Raw genomic sequence first — 8846 nt, forward strand, 5'->3', positions numbered from 1 at the left:
AAGATGAAAGTTGAAACGCCACTATCTTACACACAGTAACGGGAATTATGAGGTAGGAGTGTTTTTGGGATTCACGCGTGAGTGACTATTAAAAATTTATGAGGAAGAGATAGGAGGTGCATGCATGTCAATGTGATGGCTGTTGGAAATATGCCCTAGAGGCAATAATAAAAGTATTATTATATTTCAATGTTCATGATAAATGTCTTTTATTCATGCTATAACTGTATTATCCGGAAATCGTAATGCACGTGTGAATACATAGACCACAATATGTCCCTAGTGAGCCTCTAGTTGACTAGCTCGTTGTGATCAACGGATAGTCATGGTTTCCTGACTATGGACATTGGATGTCGTTGATAACGGGATCACATCATTAGGAGAATGATGTGATGGACAAGACCCAATCCTAAGCCTAGCACAAAAGGTCGTGTAGTCATTTGCTAGAGCTTTGCCAATGTCAAGTATCTCTTCCTTTGACCATGAGATCGTGTAACTCCTAGATACCGTAGGAGTGCTTTGGGTGTATCAAACGTCACAACGTAACTGGGTGACTATAAAGGTGCACTACAGGTATCTCCGAAAGTATCTATTGTTTTATGCGGATCGAGACTGGGATTTGTCACTCCGTGTAAACGGAGAGGTATCTCTGGGCCCACTCGGTAGGACATCATCATATGCGCAATGTGACCAAGGAGTTGATCACGGGATGATGTGTTACGGAACGAGTAAAGTGACTTGCCGGTAACGAGATTGAACAAGGTATCGGTATACCGACGATCGAATCTCGGGCAAGTAAAATACCGCTAGACAAAGGGAATTGAATACGGGATCGATTGAGTCCTTGACATCGTGGTTCATCCGATGAGATCATCGTGGAACATGTGGGAGCCAACATGGGTATCCAGATCCCGCTGTTGGTTATTGACTGGAGAACGTCTCGGTCATGTCTGCATGTCTCCCGAACCCGTAGGTTCTACACACTTAAGGTTCGATGACGCTAGGGTTATAAAGGAAGCTTGTATGTGGTTACCGAATGTTGTTCGGAGTCCCGGATGAGATCCCGGACGTCATGAGGAGTTCCGGAATGGTCCGAAGGTAAAGATTTATATATAGGAAGTCCTGTTTCGGCCATCGGGACAAGTTTCGGGGTCATCGGTATTGTACCGGGACCACCGGAAGGGTCCCGGGGGCCCACCGGGTGGGGCCACCTGCCCCGGGGGGCCACATGGGCTGTAGGGGGTGCGCCTTGGCCTACATGGGCCAAGGTCACCAGCCCCAAGAGGCCCATGCGCCTAGGGAACCCTAGAGGGAAGAGTCCTCAAAGGGGAAGGCACCTCCGAGGTGCCTTGGGGAGGATGGACTCCTCCCCCCCTCTTGGCCGCCGCACCAGATGCCATCTGGAGGCTGGCCGCCGCCCCTTGGGTGGGAAAACCCTAAAGGGGGAGCAGCCCCCTTCCCCCCTATATATATGAGGCCTAGGGGCTGCCCATAACACGCGATTTGATCTCTCGTTGGTGCAGCCCTGCCCCTCTCCCTCCTCTTCTCCCATGGTGCTTGGCGAAGCCCTGCGGGATTGCCACGCTCCTCCACCACCACCACGCCGTTGTGCTGCTGTTGGATGGAGTCTTCCTCAACCTCTCCCTCTCTCCTTGCTGGATCAAGGCGTGGGAGACGTCACCGGGCTGTACGTGTGTTGAACGCGGAGGTGCCGTCCGTTCGGCACTTGATCATCGGTGATCTGAATCACGACGAGTACGACTCCATCAACCCCGTTCACTTGAACGCTTCCTCTTAGCGATCTACAAGGGTATGTAGATGCACTCCCCTTTCTACTCGTTGCTGGTCTCTCCATAGATAGATCTTGGTGTTACGTAGGAAAATTTTTGAATTTCTGCTACATTCCCCAACAGTGGCATCATGAGCTAGGTCTATTGCGTAGATTCTTTGCACGAGTAGAACACAAAGTAGTTGTGGGCGTTGATGTTTTTCAATATGCTTACCGTTACTAGTCCAATCTTGTTTCGACGGTATTGTGGGATGAAGCGGCCCGGACCGACCTTACACGTACTCTTACGTGAGACAGGTTCCACCGATTGACATGCACTTGGTGCATAAGGTGGCTAGTGTTGGAAATATGCCCTAGAGGCAATAATAAAAGTATTATTATTATATTTCCTTGTTCATGATAATTGTCTTTTATTCATGCTATAACTGTATTATCCGGAAATCGTAATACACGTGTGAATACATAGACCACAATATGTCCCTAGTGAGCCTCTAGTTGACTAGCTCGTTGTGATCAACAGATAGTCATGGTTTCCTGGCTATGGACATTGGATGTCGTTGATAACGGGATCACATCATTAGGAGAATGATGTGATGGACAAGACCCAATCCTAAGACTAGCACAAAGATCGTGTAGTTCATTTGCTAGAGCTTTGCCAATGTCAAGTATCTCTTCCTTTGACCATGAGATCGTGTAACTCCTGGATACCGTAGGAGTGCTTTGGGTGTATCAAATGTCACAACGTAACTGGGTGACTATAAAGGTGCACTACAGGTATCTCCGAAAGTATCTATTGTTTTATGCGGATCGAGACTGGGATTTGTCACTCCGTGTAAACGGAGAGGTATCTCTGGGCCCACTCGGTAGGACATCATCATATGCGCAATGTGACCAAGGAGTTGATCACGGGATGATGTGTTACGGAACGAGTAAAGTGACTTGCCGGTAACGAGATTGAACAAGGTATTGGATACCGACGATCGAATCTCGGGCAAGTAAAATACCGCTAGACAAAGGGAATTGTATGCGGGATCGATTAAGTCCTTGACATCGTGGTTCATCCGATGAAATCATCGTGGAACATGTGGGAGCCAACATGGGTATCCAGATCCCGCTGTTGGTTATTGACTGGAGAATGTCTCGGTCATGTCTGCATGTCTCCCGAACCCGTAGGGTCTACACACTTAAGGTTCGATGACGCTAGGGTTATAAAGGAAGCTTGTATGTGGTTACCGAATGTTGTTCGGAGTCCCGTATGAGATCCCGGACGTCACGAGGAGTTCCGGAATGGTCCGGAGGTAAAGATTTATATATAGGAAGTCCTGTTTCGGCCATCGGGATAAGTTTCGGGGTCATCGGTATTGTACCGGGACCACCGGAAGGGTCCCGGGGGCCCACCGGGTGGGGCCACCTGCCCCGGGGGGCCACATGGGCTGTAGGGGGTGCGCCTTGGCCTACATGGGCCAAGGGCACCAGCCCCAAGAGGCCCATGCGCCTGGGGAAACCCTAAAGGAAGAGTCCCAGCAGGGAAGGCACCTCCTAGGTGCCTTGGGGGGGGAGGACTCCTCCCCTGGCCGCCGCCCCCTTGGAGATTGGATCTCCTAGGGGCTGGCACACCCCCCCTTGGGATCCCTATATATAGTGGGGTAGGAGGGCCTCCCAAACACACCTTATGCCTTTGGTGCAGCCCCTCCCTCTCTCCCAAGTTCTCCTCCTCTTCTCCCATGGTGCTTGGCGAAGCCCTGCGGGATTGCCACGCTCCTCCATCATCACCACGCCGTTGTGCTGCTGCTGGATGAAGTCTTCCTCAACCTCTCCCTCTCTCCTTGCTGGATCAAGGCGTGGGAGACGTCACCGGGCTGTACGTGTGTTGAACGCGGAGGTGCCGTCCGTTCGGCACTTGATCATCGGTGATCTGAATCACGACGAGTACGACTCCATCAACCCCGTTCACTTGAACGCTTCCGCTTAGCGATCTACAAGGGTATGTAGATGCACTCCCCTTTCTACTCGTTGCTGGTCTCTCCATAGATAGATCTTGGTGTTACGTAGGAAAATTTTGAATTTCTGCTACGTTCCCCAACAGTGGCATCATGAGCTAGGTCTATTGCGTAGATTCTTTGCACGAGTAGAACACAAAGTAGTTGTGGGCGTTGATGTTGTTCAATATGCTTACCGTTACTAGTCCAATCTTGTTTCGACGGTATTGTGGGATGAAGCGGCCCGGACCGACCTTACACGTACTCTTACGTGAGACAGGTTCCACCGATTGACATGCACTTGGTGCATAAGGTGGCTAGCGGGTGCCAGTCTCTCCCACTTTAGTCGGAACGGATTCAATGAAAAGGGTCCTTATGAAGGGTAAATAGCAATTGGCATATCACGTTGTGGTTTTGCGTAGGTAAGAAACGTTCTTGCTAGAAACCCATAGCAGCCACGTAAAACATGCAAACAACAATTAGAGGACGTCTAACTTGTTTTTGCAGGGTATGCTACGTGATGTGATATGGCCAAAAGGATGTGATGAATGATATATGTGATGTATGAGATTGATCATGTTCTTGTAATAGGATTCACGACTTGCATGTCGATGAGTATGACAACCGGCAGGAGCCATAGGAGTTGTCTTTATTTTTTGTATGACCTGCGTGTCATTGAAGAACGCCATGTAACTTACTTTACTTTATTGCTAAACGCGTTAGTCATAGAAGTAGAAGTAGTCGTTGGCGTGACAACTTCATGAAGACACGATGATGGAGATCATGATGATGGAGATCATGGTGTCATGCCGGTGACAAGATGATCATGGAGCCCCGAAGATGAAGATCAAAGGAGCTATATGATATTGGCCATATCATGTCACTACTCTATTTGATTGCATGTGATGTTTATCATGTTTATGCATCTTGTTTGCTTAGGACGACGGTAGTAAATAAGATGATCCCTTACAAAATTTCAAGAAGTGTTCTCCCCTAACTGTGCACCGTTGCTACAGTTCGTCGCTTCTAAGCACCACGTGATGATCGGGTGTGATGGATTCTTACGTTCACATACAACGGGTGTAAGACAGTTTTACACAACGAAAACACTTAGGGTTAACTTGACGAGCCTAGCATGTGCAGACATGGCCTCGGAACACGGAGACCGAAAGGTCGAGCATGAGTCGTATAGTAGATACGATCAACATGAAGATGTTCACCGATGATGACTAGTCCGTCTCACGTGATGATCGGACACGGCCTAGTTGACTCGGATCATGTGATCACTTAGATGACCAGAGGGATGTCTATCTAAGTGGGAGTTCATAAGATGAACTTAATTATCCTGAACATAGTCAAAAGACCTTTTGCAAATTATGTCGTAAGCTCGCGCCTTAGTTCTACTGTTTAGATATGTTCCTAGAGAAAATATAGTTGAAAGTTGATAGTAGCGATTATGCGATCAGTAGAAAGCTTATGTCCTTAATGCACCGCTCAATGTGCTGAACCTCAAACGTCGTTTGTGGATGTTTCGAACATCGAACATACACGTTTTGATAACTACGTGATAGTTCAGTTAAATGGTTTAAGTAGAGGCACCAAAGACGTTTTCGAAACGTCGCGGAACATATGAGATGTTTCGAGGGCTGAAATTGGGATTTCAGGCTCGTGCCCATGTTAAGAGGTATAAGACCTCCGACGATTTTCTTAGCCTGCAAACTAAGGGAGAAAAGCTCAATCGTTGAGCTTGTGCTCAGATTGTCTGAGTGCAACAATCACTTGAATCAAGTGGGAGTTGATCTTCCAGATGAAATAGTGATAGTTTCTCCGAAGTCATTACCACCAAGCTGCTAGAGCTTCGTGATGAACTATAATATATCAGGGACATATATGATGGTCCTTGAGATATTCGCAATGTTTGACACCGCGAAAGTAGAAATCAAGAAGGAGCATCAATCGTTGATGGTCAGTGAGACCACTAGTTTCAAGAAGGGCAAGGGCAAGAAGGGATACTTCATGAAACGGCAATTCAGCTGCTGCACCAATGAAGAAACCCGAGGTTGAACCCAAACCCGAGACTAAGTGCTTCTGTAATAAGGGGAACAACCACTGGAGCAGCATTACCCTAGATACTTGGTAGATGAGAAGGCTGGCAAGGTCGATAGAAGTATATTGGATATACATTATGTCAATGTGTACTTTACTAGTACTCCTAGTAGCACCAGGGTATTAGATACCGGTTTGGTTGCTAAGTGTTAGTAACTCGAAATAAAAGCTACGGAATAAACGGAGACTAGCTAAAGGTGAGCTGACGATATATGTTGGAAGTGTTTCCAAGGTTGATATGATCAAGCATCGCACGCTCCCTCTACCACCGAGATTGGTGTTTGCGTTGAGCATAGACATGATTGGATTATGTCTATCGCAATACGGTTATTCATTTAAGGAGAATAATGGTTACTCTATTTTTGAATAATACCTTCAATGGTCTTGCACCTAAAGGAATGGTTTATTGAATCTCGGTCGTAGTGATACACATTTTCATGCCAAAAGTTATAAGATAGTAATGATAGTACCACTTACTTGTGGCACTGCCATGTAAGTCATAATGGTATAAAACGCATGAAGAAGCTCCATGTTGATGGATCTTTGGACTCACTCGTTTTTGAAAAGTTTGAGACATGCGAACCATGTCTATTGTGTATATGCATGAAGAAACTCCATGCAAATAGATCATTCGGACTCACTTGATTTTGAATCACTTGAGATATGCAAATCATACCACATGGGCAAGATGACTGAAAAGCCTCATTTTTAGTAAGATGGAACAAGATAGCAACTTGTTGGAAGTAACACATTTTGATGTGTGCAGTCGAATGAGTGCTGAGGCATGCAGTGAATATCATTATGTTCTTACTTCACAGATGATTCGAGTAAATGTTGAGTATATTTACTTGATGAAACACAAGTCTGAATTATTGAATGGTTCAAGTAATTTCAGAGTGAAGTAGCAGATCATTGTGACAAGAGGATAAAATGTCTATGATATGATCATAGAGATGAATATCTGAGTTACGAGTTTTGGCACACAATTAAGACATTGTGGAAATTGTTTCGCAATTAATACCGCCTGGAACACCATAATGTGATGGTGTGTCCGAACACCATAGTTGCACCCTATTGGATATGGTGCGTACCATGATGTCTCTTATCGAATTACCACTGTCGTTCATGGGTTAGGCATTAGAGACAACCACATTCACTTTAAATAGGGCACCACGTAATTCCGATGAGATGACACCGTATGAATTATGGTTTAGAGAAACCTAAGTTGTCGTTTCTTAAAGGTTTGGGGCTGCGACGCTTATGTGAAAAAATTTCAGGATTAAGCTCGAACCCAAAGCGGATAAAATGCATCTTCATAGGACACCCAAAACAGTTGGGTATACCTCCTGTCTCAGATCCGAAAGCAATAAGGGATTGTTTCGAGAATCAGGTCCTTTCTCAAGGAAAAGTTTCTCTCAAAAGAAATGAGTGGGAGGATGGTGGAAACTTGATGAGGTTATTGAACCGTCTCTTCAACTAGTGTGTGGCAGGGCACAGGAAGTTGTTCCTGTGGCACCTACACCAATTGAAGTGGAAGCTTATGATAGTGATCATGAAGCTTCGGATCAAGTCACTACCGAACCTCGTAGGACGACAAGGACACGTACTACTTCGGAGTGGTAAGGTAATCCTGTCTTGGAAGTCATGTTGCTGGACAACAATGAACCTACGAGCTATGGAGAAGCGATGGTGGGCCCGGATTCCGATAAATGGCTCGAGGCCATAAAATCCGAGAACGGATCCATGGACTTTGGTGGACTTGCCGATGATCGGCAAGCCATTAAGATAAATGGATCTTTAAGAAGAAGACGGTCGTGGATGGTAATGTCACCGTCCATGAAGCTCGACTTGTGGCGAAAAGTTTTTCACAAGTTCAAGGAGTTGACTACGATGAGATTTTCTCATCCGCAGCGATGCTTAAGTCCGTCGGAATCATGTCAGCATTAGCTGCATTTATGAAATCTGGCAGATGGATGTCAAAACGAGTTTCCTTACCAGTTTCTTAAGGAAAGGTTGTATGTAATACAATCAGAAAGGTTTTTGTCGATCCTAAGGATGCTAAAAGGTATGCTAGCTCCAGCAATCCTTCTAAGGACTGGAGTGAGCATCTCGGAGTTGGAATGTATGCTTTGATGATGATCAAAGATTTTGGGTTTGTACAAAGTTTTATGAAAAACTTGTATTTCCAAAGAAGTGAGTAGGAGCACTATAGAATTTCTGATGAGTATATGTTGATCAGAAATGATGTAGAATTTCTAGAAAGCATATAGGGTTATTTGAAAGGTGTTTTTCAATAGAAAACCTGGATTAAGCTACTTGAACATTGAGCATCGAGATCTATAAGGATAGATCAAAATACTTAATAATACTTTCAAATGAGCACATACCTTGACATGATCTTGAAGGTGTTCAAGATGGACCAGTCAAAGAAGGAGTTCTTGCCTGAGTTGTAAGGTACGAAGTTAAGACTTAAAGCTTGACCACGGCAGAATAGAGAGAAAGGACGAAGGTCGTCCCCTATGCTTAAGACGTAGGCTCTTCAGTATGCTATACTGTGTACCGCACCTGAAGTGTGCCTTGCCATGAGTCAGTCAAGGGGTACAAGAGTGATCCAAGAATGGCTCACAGGACAGCGGTCAAAGTTATCCTTAGTAACTAGTGGACTAAGGAATTTTTCTCAATTATGGAGGTGGTAAAAGAGTTCGTCGTAAAGGGTTATGACGATGCAAGCTTGACACCTATCCGGATAGCTCTGAGTAGAGAGACCGGATACATATAATGGAGCAACAATTTTGAATAGCTCCAAGTAGAACAATTGTTTGGAATAGCTCCAAATAGAGCGTGGTAGCTGCATCTAGGAGATGACATAGAGATTTGTAAAGCACACACGGATCTGAAAGGTTCAGACCCGTTGATTAAAACCACTCTCACAAGCAACATGATCAAACATAAAACTCATTGAGTGTTAATCA

The sequence above is a fragment of the Triticum dicoccoides genome, chromosome 3A (genome assembly GCF_002162155.2).
Source record: "Triticum dicoccoides isolate Atlit2015 ecotype Zavitan chromosome 3A, WEW_v2.0, whole genome shotgun sequence".
In the NCBI taxonomy this organism is placed as follows: Eukaryota; Viridiplantae; Streptophyta; class Magnoliopsida; order Poales; family Poaceae; genus Triticum; species Triticum dicoccoides.